Source organism: Centruroides vittatus, unplaced genomic scaffold (assembly GCF_030686945.1).
Source record: "Centruroides vittatus isolate TY-2023 unplaced genomic scaffold, ASM3068694v2 contig_1863, whole genome shotgun sequence".
In the NCBI taxonomy this organism is placed as follows: domain Eukaryota; kingdom Metazoa; phylum Arthropoda; class Arachnida; order Scorpiones; family Buthidae; genus Centruroides; species Centruroides vittatus.
The window spans coordinates 352,758-380,518 of NW_027121147.1; the positions used below are offsets into that span (position 1 = coordinate 352,758).

At 27.6% G+C, this 27,761-nt stretch overlaps 1 protein-coding gene and 2 long non-coding RNA genes across 10 annotated transcripts in view; 2 read left to right on the top strand and 1 right to left on the bottom strand.

The window, feature by feature from the left end:
• The window catches only part of LOC136969992 (homeotic protein antennapedia-like), a 57,943-nt gene extending 38,143 nt beyond the window's left edge, over positions 1–19,800 (bottom strand). Inside the window, exons 1-3 of one of the 6 annotated variants that reach the window (XM_067264351.1) lie at positions 19,565–19,800; positions 19,242–19,424; positions 11,620–11,688 (exon numbers count right to left, since the gene is read on the bottom strand). The gene's annotated coding sequence lies outside the window, so the exon portion shown is untranslated. The other 5 variants (XM_067264350.1, XM_067264349.1, XM_067264354.1 and 2 more) reach the window with 5 other exon arrangements.
• Positions 1,480–23,579, top strand: LOC136969994 (uncharacterized). 3 transcript variants are annotated; one of them, XR_010879902.1, is made up of 4 exons: positions 1,480–1,815; positions 19,576–19,747; positions 21,375–21,435; positions 21,583–23,579. It is a non-coding gene; the product is annotated as an uncharacterized lncRNA (long non-coding RNA). The 3 variants fall into 3 exon arrangements; XR_010879901.1 differs by lacking the exon at positions 1,480–1,815 and adding an exon at positions 18,038–18,246; XR_010879903.1 differs by lacking the exon at positions 1,480–1,815 and adding an exon at positions 19,411–19,503.
• Positions 23,580–23,884: 305 nt separating this feature from the next.
• On the top strand, positions 23,885–26,541 carry LOC136969995 (uncharacterized). Its single transcript, XR_010879904.1, has 3 exons — positions 23,885–25,161; positions 25,874–25,926; positions 26,045–26,541. It is a non-coding gene; the product is annotated as an uncharacterized lncRNA (long non-coding RNA).
• The last annotated feature ends 1,220 nt before the right edge of the window (positions 26,542–27,761 follow it).

Genomic DNA, 27,761 nt, shown 5'->3' on the forward strand with positions numbered 1-27,761 from the left:
TTTATAATAGATTTAGTACAGCTGACTTACAAACTATCGTTGTTAGATCGGCGCACAAACTGTCACGTAAGCCTATTAAAAACTAAGAATTTAGGCTATTTTGTGTTCAGATTTTGATAAATTGGATCAAATAACTTACTAATAATTAAACAAATTGGATAAATTAGTTAGAGATGTTTATTAAATAAAAATTCGAGAAATACTTTTATATATCATATTACTTTAAACATATTTAGACATTTTAGTAATGTCTAGTTATAATATTGGCCTAATGAGTTAATAATTAATACTTAGTTTATATTCAAAATTTGCTTAGGCCTACATGAAATGCCAAATAAATTATAAGCAAATAATTTCTTAATTTACTAAGCCATTTTGTAATTAATTTTCAACGTAATGATTCGTTCTCAGGCTTATTTATTTTAAGCACTAGGTAGAATAGATATTTTAGTATTGCTGTTAACTTATCAGCTAACAGTAATAGTTTACTAGAATAAAAGCAATATATTTTTAATACAATTAACAATTAGTTTTATTATAAATTATTATAATACAAGAATTAAGAGTGTAAAAGAGTATAAAAATATCATAAAGTACAGTTAAAACACCTAATACAGTCTAAGGTATATATTTGCATCAGATTTATTACAGATTATACATTAAATCATTAAACTTTTAGGCATGTGTACACATCAAATAACGCATAATCCATTATTGCTTCCATTTAGAAAATATAACATTTAATTGATATTGAGGGAGTATCAAATATATCTATTTGTAAATTCTTAGGTTAGTCATATGAAAAAATATAACTCTATATATTAGTTTAAAATTTAGTTGAAAGTACTTTATCAATTATAAACAAATGAATAACTTTATACCTACATCCACTATTTTAAGATACTTTTAGCCTAATAGCGTTTAATGGCTTCAACGGCTTTAATCTAAATATAACAACAAGGCAAAATATTATTATTAGACCAATATAAAAATTCTAAATTGATTTACAGTAAAATATTTCCAACAATAAATTGACTTAAAAAAGAAATCAAACTAATGAAAAGCTTAGCAGGAACAATAACCCTTCGTAGGTTAATAACAACTTATTTGAACGTAGAATTTTAAATTTTTAAAGTAATACGATAAACAAAAATGGCAATTTAAGAAAAATAAGCAAATTTAAAGAACTAAAGTTAATTTCAAAAATGTAATGTAAAGCAAATATAATTATAAACTGTATTATAATTATAGATTATCCAATACAGTTTATTCAGCTGATATAAGTAGCAAAAATTATAGTTAATGAAAGAAAAAACAATTTCTTGCATAAAAATGGTTTAATTACCCTAACAAAAACGGACATAGCCCAGTAAACAAAATCGGATATGGAACGCCTTCCAATGGCCATTTTGTAATGCAGCAGTATTTACTTTTGCTTTTATCAATAGCCCTAGTCATCTATGATAGATCTCATCCCATAGAATGCAACTGATCGCATTGTAGTACGGTCACTGTAGGTTTATACATGCCACTTTCAATTGTCTGATTAATAGTTTTGCTCCCTATCCTCTGCCTTCTTTATATCCGAAAAATCGAGTTTGTTGAATAACCCACGCATTATACCAATGCGGAACTTACCTCACTTTCCCAGTTTTGATATATGTCATCTTCTTTCAAACTACCAATAGATTGTATGTCGCATTCATATAGGTCTAAGCTACCTATAGCTTTCTCATTTCTACTTTACTGATTCCACGAAGAAAGATCTATCTATATTATCTCTAAACAAAATCTGTTTTCATCTAATTACATAATGTAAGTATGTATATATATATATATATATTTTATAAATTTATTCAAATTTAATGTATCATAAATTTAAAAAAAAAATTTCTTCGTTTATATTAATGCGAAGAGCATCTTACACAGTTTAAAATCCGAATTAAGTGACATAAAATTTACATTTAGGTCATGAAAATAGTTTTGAAATTATAAGAGTCTTGAGGCCTACTTTTCCATGCAATCACAGACTTGACTACTTATTCTATCTACTAAAATGGACTTACGCAAACTTGTTATTTGTACAATACCAGCTTTTTCAAAATTATCTGAAAATAAGAGACCACATGCAGACAAGAATGATGTTGATATAATTCTTCTTTCTGATTCGTATAAGTTGGAAACACAAACTCCAAACAGGTATGGAATTTAGACGTGCAGAGAATAAACTTTCAAACTTATAATTAACACAAACTTAACATTTTATATAGGAATGCCCATGAAAATATATAGTAAAATAAAATATAGAATTAAATTTTGCTCGAACACAATAGATTCTTTATTTCGACTCTTCCTGGCTTTAATTTTAATCGTATAACTTAAACCTTAATGTTGAATAGAATAAATATAAAATTCTTTAATGTAGATTCAAGTAAATTACATGAAAATGCGATTTAGCCTAACAGTCAGGAAAAAGACATTTTAACTTCACGATTTCATAATAAATAGATCAATTTTTGAAAATATAATAAATATATAAACGAATAGTTAATTTGTTAATTTTCTTTTTAAATCAAAGATCTAAATGTAGGCTTTAGCTTAGATTATAAATATTAGAAATCAGAATCTACTGAAATATAGTCTATAGGCCTATAATTTAGAGAGGTAGTAATATTGAAATCTGTAAACTGTAGATTTAGCCAGTTGACGATGAGTTTATAGAAAAAATAATTAGGCCTAGCTTCGGGATGGTATAGATCTGTAAAGAAGAAATAATTTAAAAATTTTATGTTTTAAATTAAATACTTTTGTTAATTCTTTACTTATTGGCTCTAAGTATACTTTTGAACCAGAGAATAAATTATTAAATTGAAATAAACGCTAGCGATATTAAAACTGATAACATACAGTAATTTATATGAAAGCATACTGCATACTGTAAATAATTATATTAGCCTACAGTAATATAGTCTAATTATTTCACACTGTAAGTTATAGATCGACCTTCAACATTTCAGTCATATTAATGCCAGTCATAAGATTCTTAGTAACTTGATTTTTTAAACTTTAAATAATAGAATTAAAATTAAACTCATAATAAACTTATAAACAGTTATTAAATTAACGCTTCATTCGAAATTTTAAATGTTCAAAATTAAATTAAATGTTCAAAATTTTTTAGGTGTAAATGTAGGCAGGCAACAATTTAGGCCTATTTTGTAATCTAATCTAACCTATATGTTGAAGCGAATAGGCCTACAACAACTTTAAATGTTCGATATTTATAAATACTGTAATCCCATAAACTACGTTAAATAATTTTATATTAAATTAAATTGTTCAAGACAATTCAATAACTTGAAACAATTATTAACCTACGCCATAAATCAGTTAAATTACTATAAAGATAAACTGTGTGTAGATCTATGTAATTTTTTAATAAGCCTAATACGATGTTGCTATTTATAATTCCATATAATTTTTTTATGTTCATTTAAAAAAATAAAATATTTAAATTTTTCTTTGGACTGAACTTAATAATCAGCTTATTTCCTGTATGGTATGCAAAGATCTGTTTTAAACTTTAACTCATTTTATTAATGCAATAATTCTACCGTTCGTAAAATTCGAACTTATTTTCTAACTTTTACTGTAATAAAAGCGATAGATAATATCTGATTATTACTGAAGTTTAAACGTGTAAATGCTATCCTTATGGCACTATCTTACACTTTTAGTTCAGCGAAACGATAAACACGTTCTTTCACTATGTTCTGAATTGTAATAATTCACCACACTAAAACATACGGTAAATTCATAAGGATGAAAGATAAATTTAAATATTTTACGTTAAGAATAGTAAAATATCAATTGTTAAGTATTTTGCAAGGAATATAGAGGAAAAAAACGAAGGAATAAAATGCCTAGTTTCGTATTTTAGGATATATGAATAATCTATAATTTAGATCGACTGTAAACCTGAACACACACTATAAGAATATAGACTATACAGACAGACTACATATATACTAGATTAAACAAATTGTAAATTTAGTAACTAGATCAAAATAAATCACAATATTAGATTTATATTGACTTTGGTATTATTAATCTTAGGATTTTATCGGCTTTAGCCTACATTAGAATGGAGTTGCGCCTAATCTTAGATTCGTACTTAGTTGAATTAAATTAATTCCTAGCAATGTTAGATTTGTTTATAAACTATACAAATATTTTCTGAATAATTAATGCTTTCTCTCGTTAAAAGTTATTTCTTTTTCTCTTCCTCTTGCTTTTTTCTTAATATGACAGAATTCTGCAACATGCATTGCCTATATCAAATTTCACCAACAAATTACTGCTTAATATAATAATAGAAATTAAATTTTATTTGAAATAAAAGTTTCTTTTTCATAAATAGATATAATAATTTTAATTTTAGTTTACTAAGAATTAGCAAATTATTTTGAAATATGTATAGTTGTTGTTCCTTCCACAGAATATTCTCTTCTATGGCATATGGAATTATTGTTTTTGTAAGGCAATAATAAGCGAAACATATTCAATTTTGGATGTTAAAAAATATCAAAAAATTTCAGAAATTTTGTCTCAAACTAAAAAGAAACAAACTTAGATAATAACTTATATACCTAGACATATTGTTTCATCATAGTCTATTCCATTGTCTAATGCGATGTAAAGTTTGCCTCTTCATACAAATAATTCTCAACGTACTGTTTATTAAAAGTACAATTTTTTCATTAAAAAAATATATGCCTATTATTTAAAGTGTCATATTAGAGATGCCTACAATTTAATTCTGAAAATATAACAAAATTATAATTCTCTTTTAATAAATGAATTTCTGTAAGAAATGAAAGAAATATTTCATTTCTGTAATTCTTTCAATATTTACAATCATAATTCAAATCTAGTTCGTTCATAAATGTATAAATTATTTGAGTACATATACTAAAAAATAAATAAATATAAATCATTTTAAAAAGCTAAATTTCTTCTATTTATTTTTAGTCATATAATAAGATATTGAATTAAAGTACGTAAATAAGACTAACTTACTGTTATTACTACCGTATTTACTTATCTGTGACAAAATAATTTTACATTTTGTAATATAAATTTAAATAGCTTAAGTGTTAATTATTTGATATTGTGTAAGGAAAAAAAAAAATAGAATTTTACGACCCATAAACCTATAGTTTCTTTTATTCAATTCTAAATCTAGCAATATTTTAATTGTATAGTGAGAAATAATTTGTAAGTAGACTTACAGCAGAAATAGAGAAACTAAATCTCTTTACTATATTCACTAATACTGTTAAGTTTACTGTAAACTAAGATTTATATTGAAGAAAGATTTAGAGCCAACTTAATAATTTAATATAATACATTAAATAATATGCGTTCTTAATATTTTCCACAATAAAATTAAATTTGTTTATTTTAATTCACAGGAAAGGATTGTAAACATAAGTAGAACGTCTATATACAAATTCAAACACGTACTCTATGATACTGCACATTGTATAATGTAAACAAGTCTACAGAATCATTTGTATATATAAAATGCCAAGATGATAATTATTGATAGGATATTTTATTTTTGTTCTTTTAAACCAAACAAATGTCGATAGGTGTTTAAAGATTTTCGATCTTGTGAAATATATATTTTGATTAAACAAGACAAGTAATTATAGAGTAGCAATTAAGAACATACCATGGCATCCATCTCTAAATGCCATTAAGGTATCTTCAAACCAACTAACTCGATTGTGCGAGTGAGATGCATTACATTTCGCTTCCCCATAGGCTGAAAGCGATACCTGAAAACGTGCCACCTCATTTTTTTATTTTCCTCTTATCTAGGATACGCTCTGCCTGACTGCTATCTGATTAAGTCTCCTGGATAATAGACCCGCAGGAACAAAAAAAAAAAAAAATCGAAAAATAGTGAAACAACAGTTCGATGATGAATGTGAACAAAATTTCCTTCGAGCTAATTTCAGATAGATTTTTAACAAAAAAAAAAAAGTCAAAACAGAAGTTACAAAGTTTGTGAAGTAATTTACTAGCGCTTTATCATTACATTTGCTCTGTTTATAAGCTAAAGAAATAAGCAATTTTGTTCAGAATTATTTTAATAAATAACTTTTTATGTCTACTTTAGAAACTTGTATTTAGGCCTAATCAGTACTAAAAGTAGATATTGCATTAATACCAATTTTTCATTAGTTTGATACATACTGTTGGTATAAACTGAATCTTTAAATAAGTAACCTGAAGATAGCACGTAAAGTTTTTTTGAAATTTAAATCAATAATAAAAAATAATAGGCATAACAAGTATAAAATAAGTTAGTATAGGCTGTGTAAATAGAACACTTTATTTGTGAAAATAAATTTTACGCATTTAAACTTGTGTCAATATAAGTTTATTGGAGTTTTCATGTTGCTAATACTTAATTAACAAACTATATAAATTGTCGATTTAGTTTTAGGAAGTATTACATTTGACTATTGTGATAAATAATTTAATTTGTCATCGTTTCAAATTTGCAAACCTTTTCAAATGTGATGTATCGAAACCGTAAAGAATAAACTATTCTTAATTCCAATGTTAAAAAATGATGGAGATTTTTCTATTTAAATCCAATTTTCATTTGTTATAATTGCGAAATTGTTCATTTTCTCAGATTGTTAATAGCACATTATTATTATACTCACACACATTATGAATTAGTTGCATACAACTTACTTTTGTGAGTATCACAAATTGTTTTGTTTCCAACATTCTTCTAATCATCTATGCGAATCATTAAGGATGCTAACAAAGAATGCGAATAGTACTCAAAATGATACCACTGCTATGACCTCCAGGAATCCATGAGTCTGCTGGGATATGATAAGAATACCCAGCTTTACGGGTCCTGTACGATAAAAACTATCCCTCTTACCCGGCGGGTGAAATGCCTGGACGTGTCAGAGGTTATAAGTTATGGGTTGCCCGTTTTTCTGAACTTTTCCCACCCCTCTACACTTTGATGAGTCATTGGCTTTCCCAAAGCAAAGGGAATATTTGTGATTGGTAGATACAAAATAGGGGAACCCTGACAATCGAGAAGGGTGAGATTATGTAAATCTAAGGTGATGATAGTGACCATAGTAGCTTATCAGCGCTACTGACGACTTAGCTTGTTAGTTTAACTAATATCGCAACGATAATGTAATTATAGGTAATAAAACATAACTATTCAAAAGGAAGAATATGTTAGTATCTTAGAGATTCTAATTTTAAAAACTATTCTCCCAATTTCTTTAATGTGATATTTTACATCTGATAAACTGTAGAATCACCGACGATTCATTCATATCCAATGCAATAATTATTGTATATATAGGCATTTTATTTTATTAACTACTTTACCTTATAATAGGTGTACACTGTGTAGTGTAGGCAATATCCTCCTGAAATTATGTTATAGGTTTATATAAAAAATTAACATGCATTATTTGTTTACGCATATCATTTATCGATACAATAACCTACTATGAACCAATACCGTTCAAGAGATGATTAACATTAATTTAAATAAAACAGATGAAGCGAACTCGTGTCTGATATTTGATCTCAATAAATTTTATGTCTTCGGCAGTGATAAATTTTAGATTATTCCCGGTCTGATAACGAATCCTAATATTAGGCCTAATATTTGCATGTTAAAAACGGCGTAAGATCATCAAAAATCAGATTTCAAATGCCCGACGTAAACAGTGATTAAGCCTGAATCTGAAACATTAGAATTCAGTTTATAAGAAAAATTTCTAAAAATTAATTTTATTGAATGCAAAGCTATGAAGTGATTTAAAAACCTATTTTTAATTCAAGCAAGCATAATTAAAATAAGCGCCATTGCAACGGTTTTATTTTTAAAACTTAATAACTTTACCGTAGCCTATATATTATTAATAGAAAGTACTAAACTAATACTCAGTAACTTAGATGGAGTGCTCTTTCTTTTCTTTTAACAGCGGCTATATTATTCTACTAAAAATTTCGAACGAAAAATCGCAAAAATTTAATCCTATCGGATGCACGCTCCTCGCAAAAAGAATAAAAAGAATCGGGTTCATTTGTCATCAGTGTCATCGATAAAAATAGTGAAGTTGGTCGTTCATTTTGCAACTCGCCCGAACTGACACTGACGGCCATTATATCTACGTAAGGCATGTTTTCGTTCAGTGTTTGGCAAACATTCATTTTAGTCAAAATATTGGAGTTTAAAGATTTTTTTTTTTTTTTTTTTTTTTTTTAAATGTTACAGTTCTCGTACTTCTTGTTATAAAGTTAGAAGATATCCTAAGACAGGATGAAAATGACCATTTGTAAATATAAAATGATATGCTAGAGATAAATAGTGATCAAGTGGGCTCGAAAGACAATTTAAATTTGATCATTGAGGAAAATGATTTCTCTATCGAATCTTTTGTAATCAGAGCCTATAATCGAGTGCTTTGTTGTTTATTTAACAAATTACTTTAAAAAATTTAAATATATTTCTCAAAATTTCTTATATTTATTCCATTTTCTAAATAAACATTTTAAATAAATTCATTAGCACGATAGTTTTCGGCATGTTGTAGAATTAACAAGGTGCTGTCAGGCATATTGATACAAAAGACCTCTCTGGTTGCCAAGTCTTTCTACGTTACATTGTATCCAAGTTCCACATTTGCCTTTACCCTCCTAATCACCTAACAGTATAAATCACATTATCTACAACATTCTGTCTACCTCATTCTTAAATCTATGCGTCATCGTCCATGACGACACACGGAGTCCGAAGTATGGAGGTATAACTACAAAGTGTAGCGTATGTTGTAAAGCGGTACGTGCTATTCAAGGTATTCTTTGCTACATGGTCATGGATGATGTTACATTTGTACGTGAGGTGAGAGTATGAGTCGTTGTTTCAACTAAATCAGGAGTTTTGTTCTAGTAATGCGATCGGTTATAGTCCAGCTATCATTGGTCCAACAAGCCAAGCGGGTCATTTTTGATCAGTACATCAAACAGGGCACTTGTCCGTTCTATGCCTGAATTTATTAGATTTATACAGATTGCGTTACGTCACTGAATTTGTTGTAACTATTTTTTACGATAAATAACTTCGAACTATTGTAGAACCTTATGTTTTCATCTCCCCTATACAAAAATAAACGCTGCCGAATGAAAATAGTATTAGGTATTTCAAGATGCGGGTGAAAAGCATCGGTTGCGTAAAGAGAATTATTTTAAGATTGGCAAATTCCCTGTGACGAATTCCAAACAAATAATATCAAGTTAATAATAAAGATCGCATGAAATTTTTAAATTGTTTTAAATATATAAGCTTAAGATTTATAGCAATAGCGTAGGTTGGCTCGATTTAGGTTAGCCTACACCTTTTCAAACTCGGATTTTAACATTATCATTGATAATTACGCATTGAATTTATTTTCTAATTTTTATGTGTCACGTAGAAACGTTAATATAATTAATCTGCATTAGTAAAATATAGTTTACGCCTTTCTATTTTCATTTTACACACGACGAAATTATGTTTAGGTCTGCAATCTCAGAATTTAATATGCGTTTCGAAAACGAAACGTTTACAATAATATAAAAGAACAAAGTATAAAGTAAACAACCAAATTTAATTTTTTGTACATCAAACGCAATTTTGAGTCACAGGCAGGAACTTCGCTTATAAATTTTCAGCTGCAGAAAGACACGTATACTGAAGATGTGTACCCTTTAGTACGTCTTCGGCATATTAATTTCGCAGAGGCCGGGAGATGTATTAATTATACAGACTCCATGTCATCAATATTAACTCCGTTCTGTACTGCTAATGAATAACTACGATGAAAAGCTACAAAATATTCCTCAGAAATGATAACACATTTCAATTTCCAAAGTTCACTAAATAATTATTGCTCTTTTTTTTCTTCTTATTTATCAAAAATAGGGGGGAATTGTAAATTTTCAGGCGTAACATTTTGCCATTTATTCAATTGTTATAAAAACTTTCAGCATTTGATTAGACTAAATCGAGAATTTCTGAATTTTTTTTTTTTATGTATCTCCTTTGGGTAATGTATTTATAAAAATTAATGTTTGCTTATTTGAATCTTTTAAAGCAAATAAAAACATATAAATTCAAATATAAAACTAAACTAAATTACAAATTTTGAAAAAATATTGTTACTTTTATTAAATATTCGTTTGATATTTAAAATAAAATACCTAAAAATAGAGCTGCATACCGCTAGCCTACTAGAAATAAATTTCTAACCATTAGTTAATTAAACCATTTGCATCTTTTCTATCTAGTATGCTGAAATATTTTAAATTAAGTTCATTTTAAAGAATAAATTATTGTTGTTCTATAAATAAAAACCACGGGCTTCTAAAACATTGGAGATTTAAGGCCTACAGCTTTGACTATTTGAGTTAAAAACCCAGTCAATAACTCCAATTACACCATATATTCGTTTTGAAAGTATAGAATATATAAATTAGAAAACAGTGTTTACAAAAATAGATAATAAGATTAAGGTAAAAATTATGTATTTATTAAAAACTAATCTATATTATATTTTGTTTAAATTTGTTAAGAAACTTGATTAATCTTTCATTATTGTTAACGTATATAAGAGAAACGTAGAGACGAAACTTAATAATTTTCTTTCCATCCGATATTTGGAACTTAAGCGGATTACGAACATTATTTATGTGTAAGTCGAAGAGAATTTCTCAAACAAAAAGGAAACTTTAAACAATATTTTGATTATTTCTTTGATGTTTTGAAGGAAGATTTATTTTATAGCAAACTTATTCACTTTCAAAATTTAGGCATAAAATACTTACGTCGGTTAAATAGATTTTTAGGTCATGTTTTCTATCTCGTTTATTATTTAGGCATCTGTAGGTTATGTTAGTAATAACGTTTAACTGAAATAAATTATTAAATTTAATTTTAACTAAAGGTATTCTGAGCTTTAAAAACTGCGGATGTTAAGTGTATTAATAGGCTTTTGTTTATTTTGCTGAAAATGCTTAAGCTAGGTCTATAATACATAATCCAGTTTTATCTCCCAATCTATAACAATGCGCTTGTTCGATTTCTTATTTTAAAATTCTCTATTAACAAAAATAATTAAGAATAACTTTTATTTTTAATTTCACTTCCATATTCATTTCTATAAACAAACTTTCATCTGAGAAACTTTACCTTTTGATTATCTCGTACCGATAATTCACTAATAAAGATTTTTTTTAGTATTAAATTAACGAAAGAAAAACTATCGCATTTAGGCCTAAACTCTACTCGTTTACCTTTAAAAACTAGACTTAAATACAACTTAGGCCTATTTTCCAATTGGGAGTATGACAGATAACATCGTTTATTATGCTTGAAAAATGCTTTTTATTCCTTTACGTATTGTAAATACCTAAACTAGTTTACGTCTAATAAAATAGAATAGAAAAATTATAAAAGCAAACATTTTTATAGATTTATATTGAAATTATTGTTTAGTCGTAATATTATAAACTTACCTTTCGTTAAATGCAGACATAAGAAGTGTTTAATTCTATTCACGCATCTATACGCTGTGCATTAAGTATCTATTAAAAATGTGAGCTTAAGTGCATTGGATATTTTAATATAAATTTAAAAATAAGCTGCAATTGAATGTAGAATATTGTTATAAGTCCAGTTAAGTTCAATTTCAAGCGACATTATAACTAAAAATTGGCAACAGTCTAGGAAGATATATAGCCTACACGATTGTAATCAAACGAAAATATCTTATAAATTTATTTTACAGTTAATGCATTCTTATATATTTTATTTCTTATTGTTTAATAATTTAAAATTAAATAGAAAGTATGTCAGTTATACGGGATAATATCAGCGTGATAGCCTTAATTAATGTACATTTAGAGGAATATTTTACATTTGTAGACAAGAAAATATAATTTTTATAATTAAAAATAGCTGTAATGCTATTGGTTGATATAGTTTACGCCCATTTATTTAATTTATAAAGAAAAAAAAATCGAGTTTAAGCATACCGATAATCTCAATGTAAATTCGTTACGCCCGTAGCCATCTTGTTATCCAAACAGTGAATTGAGACATCAACCACGGCTGACCTATAATTTAGGGGTTGGAATTAAGCTACTATCCGGTTCTCGTTTACCTGTATGGTTGTTAGACACAAAATGCATTGCTCAATACTTCAGACGAGCTTCTGAATTGGAACATAAGCGATGATATTTCTGAATTGTTCGATGCATGTTCATGCGATGACGAGCAACTTGTAAAGAAAAAGAATTGTCTTTAGCCACGCGATGTAAAGCTTTTATCAAAGCGCTTAAATTTTGATTGAATGTTACATCGAGTTGACAAGTTATTATACAAACATTTAGACGCACGCGAAGCGAATACAAAATAGATTTATTGTTTATATCTTTACTGTAAATAAATTATATTAAAATATAAATTGTGCGCTTGAAAAGCGGCACGTACAGTACGAAAATTGTAATTTGTACTCTGTATATTTGTTTATTGGTTTGAAAATGGCTTTTTAACTCAATTATTATTAACAAACCTTACAGAAAAATAAGTCCTTGTAAATTATTTCATACAAATCGTGTTATTTCGATCATAATCGTTTCATAACAAATGTCTCAAAACAGTTTTATAACCTACTTTTATCGATTGTTATTTTTAATCTAATCTAATCTCCGAGGTGTATAATTTTATCGTGGAAATACATAAATGATCGGGCTTTATATAAAATATTTGATTTTTCTAGAAAACTTTGCTTTTGTAAGTTAACTTTTATAATAAGTAGCAGAAAATTGTTGATGAATTTCCAACGACATTATGCTGCCATTGATATTTGTCAAAACTTCAATGTGTTTATTGATTGCTCTGGGTCATCGCCTGTTTACAGATATTTTATGATTTAAGGCATAAAAGCTAAAACGATTCATAAATCGATTACAAAAATATACAATTTTTCAGTTGAATTACTAAAATATTCAAATGCTTTCAAGCAACGCGCCTATCATTTATGACAAACGAATTGCGATTTACGTCATTCTAATTTTACTATGATGTATACTTTTGATAAAATAATTATGAGCTATTAATAGCTATTAATATAATAATTGTTTAAGTGTAATGAATATAATAATTTTAGTCTTCCATTAGAACACTTTGTAGATTATAGGCCTAACGTTAATACTATATTTCGTATGAAGAAACGTCCTATAAGCTAAAGTTTTTTCTCGAAACAAAAACAAAAAGCAAAAGTTAGTGAAATAAAATTCATACTTAATCTAGTTTTATCTCTATTGTGAATTTTAAAAAGTTAAAATTACAAATTAGACTTAAATTATATAGTACTGTATTTATTATCAAATATTTCCAATATTTAACAATCATGTCGACAGAAAATTAATTGCAGATAAGTAACTTAACAACAACCTACAATTACCAACAAAGCCTATAAGTATAATTTGATAATAGAACGTATGCAATTTCATAACGAATAGGTCTACAGAAACGTTCTCAAAAGGTCTCTCCACCATTTGAAAAACGTCAAATGTTTTATCTAAATGGATACATAAATGTACTCATACATCAGTTAGAATATTAGGTAGCCCCATAAACTAGTGAATAGCGAATAGATTCATTTTTCTGATTTACTTACTTAGCGATCTCAGAAGCTAAATATGTTGAAGCGTTCCGCATACTGTTTACAATGACCAAAAACAGAACGAAATACAACTTATCTTAACAGTTTGCTCCCTTGCCTGTTTTGAAGTGTAAGATACGACATATTAGGCTTAAGAACCGACAGAAAGCCAACACGCCATAAAACGGCAATAAAATGTCACAACGGATGTATGTACCCCGCGTCTTGGGACGATCCACTGCCAGCCAAGCACCCAGCTAAACAAACCGCAGACGTCTTTGTAGACAGTGAGTAAATTCACACTCAAACACTTCATGACTGCAAAGACTATCGGACTCCCCCGTTTTATGATCAGCTATGTTGTTTTGGCCTATATATCTTCAGACACACTTTTGATGATTGTATGAAGAAGAATATAGGCTACTCGTCTCTATCTCTCTTTGGAACAATGAATAAGTTAGATACGTAAATCTCCCTTAAGTAACCGCCTGTTTCTTTTTTCCCATGTATAGGCTGTTATACTATAAAGAATTTATGCTATAGCACAGTTTACTTATCTGCATCAAATTTATATAGACTTCTATTGCATCGAGAATGCTATATTTACTAGGAGTTTCTCAGAAAAATTCGAATCTGCAAAAATTTTCAGTAGTCTTATATTCTTGTGTCTGCTTTTGTTAATTAAAGAAAGGTCATTTTAAAAATAATACATTTTAAAATAATTACTCGTTTGCATAAAGAGGAAATTCGCTCGATGTTATGAATTGGTTTGTCGTGTGGCGATAATAATTCGCATAATTTCTATTATTTATAAAATTATGTGAAAAATTATGTTATTCAGAAAGGTGTAAGCAGTTATCGACCATCCGTCTTCACTATCGCTTCATCTGGCAGCGATAACATTAAGGCTCTGCTAACAGAGTTGCCTGGATATCTCAACTCCTATCTGCACGCCAATCAGTCACTTTACCTAGACTGTTTTCGTTTGCAATGTCGGATTTTTTTGTAAATAACTTGCTTTTTTTTATTCTGCAACTTTCTGATATTAAAAAATTCTCTATAAAGTATCCTTCTATGTCTAGTTCATTATCAATAATAATAATAATAATAAAAATCTTGCAATATATCACTAATACGAAATTTATTTTCAAGTACAATGATTTGATTAGGATCGTTATAAATATTTAAAGGATTTGATAGAGTTATATAACAATTTTGGTAAAAATAGAAGCGATTGAGCTGCCACTTTCATGACATCAAACATTCTAACGTGGAGAATAGTATCCAGCCACTCCAGAACAAGTGGCCGGTTTATGGTCGTTTTATGGCATGTTACGGAAGTGTTTATGGAACTGTAACGACTTTTTGAAACGTCACGTGTGCACAAGACTATCTTCACCCTTTTCTAGCCTCTTGTCTTTAAAAGATAGTCAATTTTGAATCTGTTACGCTGCCAGATCTATTCGGAGCACTGTAAAATGTATTGGTTTAATTCTCTCTACAGATTTTTATCTTACTTCCTTTACATAACGGAAATGATTGTTTGTAGCGAAAACTCAATTCTCCAACGATCAGATACAAAAATTTAAAAGAAGCGACGGATCACGGGTCTCGTAAGTGTTTATTTTTATCGGTTTTGTCTTCCCCAAAAAGTCCAAAAGAGTATTTTACAGTTAAAACAATAGCGAAACCATTTATCAACTCATGGAAAGTTGAGTAAAATATTATAACATAACTGTTTCCTAAATAAGGTTAATACTGATTTAAACTTATCTCGTCTCTTACAGATCAGAAATAATATTGTTTATTTAAATCACCTGTTATTTCTGATCTGTAAGACCTAATTGCTGCATCCACAAGTTTAAATTAAGTTAAGGACACAAAGGCATATTAATTAAAAGTTAATACTGATTTTTATACAATAATACATAATTAAGAAATTATTTCACGAACAGAAGCATCATTCAAGGTGACTTACCACCATTGTTTAAAGGTGCCTACGGCTATTGTGATCGTCAAGATAAACCTAAAAAGGCAACAATCGACTCAGAGTAATATTATATAAAGGCCTATATTCATTTTAATGCGGCTATATAAAGTTTTTTTTTTATTGAACAAATAAGAATGTATTGGCTTCATGTTAAAAAATGAATTTTCGTAAATAAACAAAAACAAAAGTTTTAAGAAAGTTAAATCATGTGTTCGTGAAATCACAGCTGACAGTACAGACATCATTGGAGACAGAGTGCCGGCTGTCGCATAGCAATGAATTATACGACAGACAGTCTGAAAGAAACGCCCCTCTAAAATCATTGGTGGAATACTCAACCTTTCAAATATAGTCTAGGCCCTATATGTGACATGAAGAGTAAAAAGAAACATTGAAAGCTAAAGTCAAATTAGGACTCGCGATTTTTCCAATACTTCTTGAAAATGATGTAAATTACCAACTAGAAAACGATCTAGAATAAATCTTAAAATTTTAAACAATTTCCTTTAAAATTCTTATATCTTGTCGAAATGTATATATAATTCCTACTCATACAACTATGACACCTATAACGTTCTCTTATCAACAGTATCCCGATAAGAAGAAATAAGGGTATTTAAAATCTTGAAAAAAAAATTTTTTTATAATAATTTACATTATTGAAATTTCTTCTTTAGAAGACCAAGATATACTTTAAACATTAATTTACATAAATTTACGCTTAATAATTATAATTTAATATATTAATTTTAATACTAAATAAATTTAAAATATTTAAAAAGCTTAATAAACTTTTAATGGTCGTGTTTTAAAACCCATGAGACTATTGAAATTTGAATTACGAAGAGCAAATTTAATTCGCAAATGTATGCGTTTTTAATTTGACTGCCAAAATTAATTAAAGATTCTTGGTTAGTAAGGTTAAATTTAAGGTCACGTGAAATAGAAAACTGCTGGTGAAAGGATGAAACTATCGCATTTCAAGAATAATTCTGCTGCATAAGGTTAAGCGAACAAGGTTTATTGTTCTCTTAACCATTTTATTTAATTAATACTTAACTAATTACGCTAGCTTTAATTAAAATAATGTACAAAATATTATCGGATCGATCTGTAATTTATCTCGATGTTAGAATCTTTCCTCTTTTAATATTAGGCATAATATTCGATTGAAAATTAGTATGACAGTTATGAACCGAGACGAAGTTTGATGCAAACTCTTTCACATAAATAACACGAATCATTCAATATTTTTCCAGGCGTTAAACCGTAAGTTGTAAAGTATTCATTAACCTGATCAAACTTGTTATATGAGCAATTAAATTCGAGTAAAAAAAAAATAATAATACAATAAATCAATTACTCACTTACTACAAAGAAATATAATCTATTCCCAAAGCAATAGGTTATATCAGCTGCCATAAAATTATTAATTCGAATTAATGTATAATAAATAAATAGGAACCTATTTAAATAATAACTTCTTATTACAGAAGGAGTGAAAATAATTTCTTGAGCGTTTCCAGTTCTAGTTGATGTTTATGTGTGTGGAAGATGGATCTTGACCCACAAGGGGCAAAGAATCGTGAATCAGTATTCTCCGCACCCATAAACTCACTGCGACTTTACAAAATAGCACTGCCAGCAATATCTCACTTATGGGGTCGAGAAACGCAGCAATTCGTTGCGAAGAGGCGGGATATAACTAAATCTGAATTTGTCCCTAGAGTTATCAATTGTTCTGTACTTTTATTCTCGATTATCTTTAAAAAAACGTAAACGAGCCGATATGTTTTAATTAAAATTTTCTCGTTGGCGTATTTAAATTTATATTTTTCGTATCGAGAACATAGAAAACTTCGTTCAGAATAGTAATAATTCATAAAATGAAAATAACTAGAAATTTTACCCACCCTGGAAACGATGCAGAAGTAGTTTCTTCTTGGAGAGCTTCTCTGTCGATGTGTGAAGAGGAGTCTGCCAATCTGAACTTGGCTTCGGATGTTGGGAAGGCGTTGCCTCTTCAGTTTGGGGCGGGATTTCCAATGTTAGACTAAGATGGGACTAGGTGTTGGTCCCTGTGTCTAAAGTTTTTTTTGCTCCGTTTGTCACTGTGTATCTATGGGATTGTATAGAGGGGAGGGTAGAGACTCGTTTACTCTCTGCTTTATCAGGTCGTATGTCTATACACTGGTGTGTCGTGCACGTATTTGTAGTTCTCTGGCAACCATGTTGGTAGAACTGGTGCGTGGTGGAGTGATGTGGAAGGTGCGCGTGCTTGTCTCTTCACACACACACACACACACACACACACAGACTTGCGGCTACATAACGTGTCACCCCCAGTATACTCCCCCTTCTCTACCTCCTTTCTGAGTGGCTCGTGTCTGGTTGTCCCCCAATGCATCACGTGGTGTGACTTCGAGATCTGTAGGAGGGGAACAGAAGTGAGACTGAAAGCTTCTTTACACGTTCAGACGATGGGTAAGGGTTCGGCTATGTCAATGTTGGCTCGATAGTATTAAGAAACATGAGTTATAAAGTAAGCAAAAAATGTTAATTGGTAGATAACGATAGTGAAGGAAAGTTTTCGATCGCGAAACGCTTAAAAACGAGTTTGTATTATCTTAATTATAAGATGCATACTGTTGATAAAAGAACTTTAGTTAAACTAAAGAAAATTATCGATAACACTAAAATCTAAACAAGATAGTGGATAAGAATTAATATAATATGTCACAAAATATGATATTTAAACAAACATAGATGTATATATTTCTTAAATCTATTCTTTATTAAACTATCTATGTGTAAATTTTCTGAATTTACAGGAAAATACAGAATTGAATGAAATTAAAATTTTGTTCAGGATAGTACACAGCTTATAAATTCTAAGCAGATTTCTGAGTCATGTCGAGGTCTATTGTATATTTACTTTTATTTAAATAAAGTTAAAAAAAAATTATGTCAAGTACATTTTATTCTCTGTTTAACTAATAATAATCAAATAGGATAAATACATTCTGTATGAATTTTATAAATTATAAGGTTTAAAGTATATCCAAATTATTAAACTATTTAAGTAATTAGGCTATTTTATGCTATAATTTTAAATTTAGTTTTAGCACGATAACACAATACCTACATTTTTCTACATTATTATTTTTGTTAAATTTTTATAAATAATAGAAAAAATAAATTCCTGTATTTATCTATCGTATGAACTTTTATATTATTAATTATTTACTAAGCATAAAAGAATGCCTTGTAAATGTTAAAAACAATAATTTGTAAAGTGTCCATTGTGTAACCAAACGATAAACATCTCTGTAACTAGGCCTAGTTGTTACCTTTTGTTTTTCAGTGTTTGTGTTATAATCATGTGAAAGTAATTAAAGTGATTAACGATCGAAATACATGTCTATTTATATGTATAATTAGCATATACAATTCAAATATAAAGAAATTTGATAACTCACCTAGTGCAGTGAGTAGGCCAAAAATTCGCATAAGTTTGTAGTAAGCCATATTGTAGTCTATTAGATAAACACATTCCTAAATGTCTTGAGCATGCGCACAGGCTAGATGACGTCAAGAATTGTAAAGTTATATTTGATATCATCAAAGTCAAGTCACATTTCCATACATCTTCAAGTATAACCCTGTTAATAATAAAAATATTTTGAGTATTATAACAATATAGGCTACTAATTTATAATTGTGATTATTATTTATAGAACTGTAGAAATCTATACTTATAATAAGATAAATCTTTTTATTTATTTATTTTTTAATGATTTACCTTTATTGCAGTCTTTCATTATTCGAGTTATGCGGTTGGATATCCTTTACCCAAACAAGTCTTTAACCCATTCTCTGACTTCTTCCACGAATGAGCCTATAAACAAATCCAAAATTATACTGCTCAAACAAAATTCTCAGTCGTTTAAAGATGTAACCGGGTGTCTTGATGTTGTCCTTGAAGGTTAGTAATTTCATAGTATTTATAGTATATTTAAATTAATGTATATATTATGAATCAAATACAATTATTATGTTTCAACTTTTGATCATTAAATATTCAATTTATATATTTATTTTTCATTTAAACGCCATTTCAAACTCAAATATTTTGTCTTTTAATATTTACTAACTTTTTTTTTTTTTGTTTACGTTTGATATAAATATAACAAACTTTACGAATAAATTTTTAGGAAAAATTTTATATTATGCTGTAAATATTTTTTTATTAAATATGAAAAAAACTTAATTATGCTTTTAAAATAATAAATTAATTAAACTCAATATTTATAATTCAGAAATAAATTTGTATTTATTTATAGAAAGTCGTCTCAAAAACTTTGTAAAGAAATATATAACAATACATTATTATTCTTTAAATATGAATTTTGAACTTTTGTAATAATGCATAATTTTTTTTATAATTTTTTTAAAAAAATGTAAATTATTATATATAATTTTAATTTTATTTGGTAATTATTTATACTAATATTTGTATCTTGCATGAGTTATTAATAATTTAAATGTTTATTGCCCCTAAATAATGTGATAATTTAAAGCATAATTTATATATAAAACATTTTCTATAAGTGCATCAATGTGGAAGTGAATTAGTAATACAATTTTATTGAAGAATAAAATAAGAATTTCTGGTATAAATTCGAATTAATTATTAAAATTTGTAATGAATTTTATTATTGTTGTTATCTTTAAAACAATATTAGTGTTTGGCGTGGGAAAAGTGACTTTTTAAAAAATATTTCATGTGTTTAATATAGATTTTTAAATAGATTTTGTATAGTAAATAAAATCAATTATATAGGCCTAAATTTGTATTAGATTAGATTTGAAAGCTGAAATAAAAACAAAAACTAAAAAAAATGTAAATTAATTTTAAAAACAATCTTCTGTATGCCGATGCTTTCCTTTTACATAACAACAAACATTTAATAAATTATATTAAAATTCGTATAGTGTCTATAGTGTTATAAATTTTCAAAGTTGAATTTAAAACTAATTAAAATTTAAACATAGGGTGTCGAAATTTCAGAATTAATTTACTCCATAAAAATTTTGTTTAACTTTACCTAAATTTAAATTAATGTACATAATGGCCAGTGCTTCCATAATACAAAGTATATTATTTACGTTGTAAAGTAGAGTTCATCATGCAAAGTACGGCATTTAAATTACGCTAAATTAGACAATACAAATTGAGGATAACCGAATAAGTTTATTTTATAAATTAGGCCAGTTTTAATGATAATTTTTATACTTTTATACAAGATAATTTATGTTATTGTTATATGAGTGATGTATATTTTCTTCATTTTTGAACTTTATAGATTTTATCGATTGACACGTATGACCTGAAATATATTTTTAGAGATAATTTGTTGAGAGTAAGAGCATTAAAAAAATTATTAATAAATTGAAAAGTATTGCATTTTTTAGTTAAAAGTTTTGTATTTTTTTGTTTTGTGTTTCTTATTGATTTTTGTAAAAATATTAATGTATTTTTTTTTAAATAAGTAATTTTATTTATAAATGTGATATCATATCTTCGATTAAACTTTTTATTTTCGTTACAGAGTATATAATTACGGAGAAAATAATATAGAAAAGTTCTAGTATGATTCTTTATTAATCCAGGTAAGATTGTAAATTATCAAATATATAATGAGGTAAAACAGTATTGTAATTTAGATTATGTAAGTTATATAAATTGCTTTAAAAAATCTATAAAATAAAAATAATTTTAATAATTTCCTTGTGTGTTTGTGTTGTAATTTGTACCAGCGAACAGTTTCTATTGTATGGCGCCTGTATACTAAGTTTACTCAACACGGAGCTTATGGTAGGCTACTATAGATAAATTGTTTAATTGTAAAGTTTAAAGTTAAGATGTAAGATATGGTATGATAATCGTGTCAGAAATCGCTAATCCTTATATTTCATTTCCATAAAGAACAGAAATTTGATGCGGGTGACCCCGTGTTGCTTGACTATACAATTTTCATCCAGAATGTGAGAAATCAGGGAACTTCAAAGGTTGACTTTCAGTCAAGGCAATTGAACCATGATCGGATTACCGTTTTGTAAAAGGAGGGATTTATGGTAATGTCAAAAACAAGCGGGAGTTTTGTCCTTGTTTAAGCTCTCCATTATCTTCTTTATGATTAAATTTATTTCCTCCTATACATTTGTTATATGTTAACTGAATAAGTTGTAAACTGATTTATGATTTTAATATATTGTCAGATTGAATAATCATATTAATAGTGTTGAAAAAAAAGAAATAAATTACAGTATGGATATGTTAAAACGAATAAGAGCGCGTAAATTGTTAACATCTTTAAATAGGTAACTTTAACTGTTGTTTTTTTGGTTGGAGCATACTTTAATTAAAATTAGACATATCATTAATGTCATTATAAACCAATGAGTAAATATTGGTTAAATGTTCATAATAAATTCAAATAGATCCTAATTAAACAACTTGTTAACGCTAAAAACAAACAATTGGCAATTAAATTTTTTCGTTTTTTGATAATATAAGAGAAGTACTTGAAAGTGACATTACAATAGAAAAAGACAATTATAAAACATATTTATAATTAAAACAATTCAATGTAAAGTTTCGTACTAATTTAATTAATTTTCACAAAACGAATTTGTGAAAACTAATTAAAATAATCTGCAACTTGGCGACAACTAATTATTTTTCTAGAAAGAGAATGTATTGCTAATTCCAATTTTAGCCGGTTTTACAACTAAAAAGTTATAATTTATTAATAAAAATAATTACAATTAATCAGTTATATATAAATCTACACAGAACTTTTCAGAAAAAGTATTTATTCTTAGTTGAAAAATTTTTATTTAGAATAAAATGGAACTAAATTTTTGCGATTTAATCATCTGTAATTTAATAAATTTATAGATTTGTTACATATAAATTAAGAACATTAAATGTAACACGCATTCATATATTTTTCATACAATTAAATTCATCTAATGACCCTAACCTCGTTTATTTAATATATAACGATGAAATAATTTCATATCACAAATTTATTATGTTTTATTTAGATCGGTAGTGATTGAATTATTTGAGAAAATTTAGATTTTGAAAGGCACACAACTTGTGACGTAACGTATCACGTGATATACGTCATAAAACGCCGGGAGATCAGCACCAAAATGGTCGTAAATGTCTCGTGGACGATTTACGGGTCAGTTTTACAGGCCCCGGGTCACGTGATATACCCACGTGCGTCTTTTCCAGTTTTGAATGCGTTGAAATGCAATGCAATGGGCTTATAAGTACAATTCGATGCCGCTTTCAATCGTTTTAGATACGTCGTTGAAAGTGCTGATGAGGTGTTTTATTTATTAACGCTCTCACTGCTTAAACTGTTAAATCTTGGAGCGAACACGGAACATTTTTTTCCCTATTCCATTCAGAATTTTTAAGATAACTACGTATTGTTTATGTAATATAAATTCAATGCTATGTAATTTTAAACGCATTGTAAGCTAGATCTATATATTTTCTACAGGATGAAATGAATTAATACTGAATTTATTTTTTGAGAGTTTTAATGTGTAGTTAGACATAACAAACCTGTGAAATTGTTTATTTTTAAACAGCTTTGTTTATTTATTTTTAATTTTCTCTTTCAACAGAATACTTCATTTTGATATTTCTTAATAAATATAAATTATATCACTTTGCTCTTATAATAATAATTTGTTTGACGTATTGTAAATTTTAAATATCATTTAAAAACACTAAGCGAAGTATTTAGAATGTAAATATTTAAAAGCCTAATAATATAATTCACGTTATAAGCTTATTCATTAAAATCTCCAAAAGTTAAATTATAAATATATTTTAGATGACATTTAATTTAATTTTTTAAATCGTATAGTTTCAAAAGCCATAAGCTAATCTATAATACACATTTTTCTTTAATTTTTTAAGGCCTGAGATTAGTTTTATTCTGTAAAACCTTAAATATATTTATAAATTTGCTTTTACATTATTGGTAAATATAAGTAATTCAATTAAAAACAGTTACATCCTACAAAAATCCTAGCATAGTAAATTCATACAACAAATTAAACTCTGAATTATAAAAACCATAACATATCCTGTCAAAAATGTATTAAATAGGTATTTAGTTGTGTAACAGTATAGATTTATAATAAAAAATGTTACAAAATATGTTACTTTCTAGGTGCATCAAGCTTTACTATGCCTAGTATTTATTCTAAGGTAGATACATTATTTATACAAATTAATGATAAACTGCAAAAGGTGATGTAAATATATCTCTTGTTTGTATAAATAATGTTATTAAATATATAAATAGAATATCATACAAAGAAACTGTTTACAATAGTTTGTATATTTTTATATTGTAAGTTAAACTTTGGGCCTTCTTCATATAGGCCTAGCGTAGGCCTATATTTAGATACATATAATGTTTAAATCTTTAAATTTTATAAACATAAATTTACAAATATAAAATAGTAAGCTTATTAAATGTAAATGTAAAATAATTTCAATTAAATTTTTAAGAAAAAATTATCCAGGGGAAAAAAATGAAACATGGAAGTGAACGTATTAATACAAATTAAGTGAAAATTGATAGCTTTGTGGAAAATTACACTAAGAAGCTATCAATTTTCATAAAAAGAAGAAATAAACATTTTAATCAGGTTTCTGCAAATAAATATTAGTAGTTTAATCAACTGCTAATAGATTAATAAACCTTAATAAGGATAAAATATGACAGTTTCTTTGGTCATGGGATTTAATTTAATTTAAAAATCTCCATAAAGATACACGAATTGCACTAGGCTTTTCCAAAGAGAAACTTTTCAAACATAATCATATAATTTATCGAATATTAAAAATAATTTTATTTTAATGAATAATTTCTTCCTAATTAGATTATTTTCTTCAATAAGAGTTGAAATAACTTACTAAAACGCGGAGACGAAGCCAGATGTAAGTTATGAATAAGAAAATAGAAAAAAATAAGACAGAAACGATGACGACAAGTTTACAGCGTCTCAGAGTAGCTGGAGACGTTTATGGCGGCAGTAGACATACAGTACGTTTGGGGACAAGCGTGAATGAATACATCGAGTGACGGTTAGAAGCAGTAACTGTCTTGTTACAACCGCTATAAAGTGGCTGTTTCTCTCCGACAGTGTGTTCTTTCATTTTTGCCAAAGACACTCACATCGCCGTTATTACAATTAGTTTAAGCTACTATAAACTATTTTTGCCGTGATTTTTATCTGTGTAAAGATTTTTATTGCTAAATTATAGGTTACCGGCCAAAAACGGAAGAAAAAAAACAAGTATTTATTTCTTTTAAAATTCTCTTATAACGGCAATTTGTATATGTTTCCGACATTTATTTATTTATTTTTTTTTTAAATATAAATTAGTTTTTAAAATATCAATTTATTTTCTTTATCGTGTTAGAAATTTAAACTATGAAAAATTATGGCTTAAAGTTAAATTAATGCTTTAGATAAATAAGAAAATGTATTTATCATTTAAAACAGTAAACAATAATTTTAAAAAAATTACTCGAAACTAATTATTTTTAGTTCAAATCTACATCCAAGTCTAAAGGTTTTAGATTTAAAAAATTTTTCATAGTAACCCACCAAATAAATACAGCATTTTAAGTTTGTTCTTAAGGTCATAGCAGATCTTTATATTGATCAATAATTTAATAAAAGTTTGAATATAGGTTTATTAATAAATTAAGCTTGATTTGACATTATTTTTAAATGATCTGTTATACAAAATTTGTAGATATATATTTTCAATATGGTGTAAAATAAATTACTAAATTTTCAAACTAAAGATAAAAGCCGAAAACCTAAATAATTTCTATTAAATTTTAGACTAATAGGCCTATACTTCTATAACTATTTAGTTCATATAATGCATAAAATAAAGAATAATTTAACAATTTTTTCTTTATAGCTAATTCAGGAATTCAATATATATAATAAATATTCTACCTATAAAAATAACTTGTCTAAATTTTTTTTTTAGGTATCATCAAGAAACAGAAATAAAGATAAAGCAAAGAATCTTAACATCGTGAAGTACAATTTCTATATATCAGCATGATATTTAAATTATAATACATAATCTTGATTTAAATTTATTTATGAAATAAGGATAAGAAAATAATTTTAATTCATAAATTATTTCTAATTTCAGATTATGAATTTAACAAGATTCTGCGCCGAAAAGAAGAGAATTTCCATAGACTAACAACGAAACTTTTTCGTAATTTAGAATTTTCTTTCGAGGACATTTACTTTCCGTATTAATTATGAACATTTATATTAAATATGATCTGATTATAAATGCAATAAATTCATTTTTTTTAGGTTAGAGATGATTATAATGTTTACAAGCCATGGAATAAGTAACAAACTATACATGAAATTTAAGAAAATTTTAGTCTATTGATAGAGCTAGGCCTATACAAACTGCTAATTAAGAAAATACATTAACAGTGTTTTATCTCTTAGTAAAAGCTTTATTAAAAGCAATAACAGATTGCTATCTCAGGATATTTTCCGTTTCGTTTGAAATCAGAAAAATAATTTAATTAATTGATTTAATAAAATATTAATAAGTCTAATTAAAGAGAATTACATCTAGAAATTTTTCTAATTTAGATTTATTGTTTGCTTTCCCTTAGCATTTTATTATCCAATTATCCCTTACAATAGTGCAATTGCCAAATTTGTTAAAATTCCATAATATATCAAAATTATTCAGGCAAACTGAATTGGTAACTTGTATAATTATTAAGTTTTAGCTTAAGGCTAAAGGTCTACCATTACATTTTCTTCTCGGAATAATTTATAGCCTTATTACCAGATTTATATTAAAAATACTTTTAAGACAACAAAAAATTTTAACATATTTTATTCTCTAAAAATACACCGAAACTGAAGCTCAAAGTTATAAACGCAATCTTCTTAATACAAGGCCAAAAAGATACTTTTAAGGCTCGAAATAAATAATCTTTCCTAGTGAAAGTGAAAGACTGATTTATTTCATGAAGCAGAATATTTAAGATTTGTAGTTTCCAAACAGATATGAATAACTGGCGTCACTATTGATTTTCGTACGTCTAGAATAGTTTATCCGGAAAGCTTTCATTATTAAATTACGTGAAAATTTAAAGGAATTCCACTAATAATGCTAATTGCAAATTCTGTTCTCAGGCTATTTAAAATGATCGATAATTAAAAAAAAAAAACAACTTTTTTTCTTGGCAACAAAACTGTTTAAAAGAGACTAGTGGGAGGAGTTTGACTAAAGGAGATGAAGTTATTGGGGCAATATTAGCTGTAGGAAGGGAAGGACCCTTCACCTGATTGACAAGTACTTTAAGTCGTCACATTTAGTGTTGTTGAAAGCAACGTTGCTGTTCCGTACAAGAAACATTGGCGTAATGACAAGAAGTGTTGGATTCATCATAAATGAAACACGGGCGGGGAGGGATTTTAGAGATAGAGGCAGGAAATGATAGCAAGCACCTAGACTATCAGGTACCGTAACCAATCTCTTTTCGCTTTCTCCTGATGAATAGATGGACGAAGGAACGTCCATCAAAGAGCCCGGCACTCACCGACACCTGTGCCCGGCCTATGAGCGAGACGTTGCCTTCGAAGAGAATCGCTCACATGCTGTCTAATAACGTTGGCGCACCAGAAGGGGATATAAAATCGATCTGTTTCGTCCCACCCTTGTCCGCTAGGACCGTAATCCCCTCGGCTGGAAGGAATGGGGGACGGAAAGTGGATTAGAGTCCAACCCAGCTTCTGCCCCTCCCCATAGAACACGGCCGAGTCCAGTCATCCTAATAAGATTTATGTCTACCGGTGAAATATCGCCACAGTTTTCTCCCGGAGAGTGA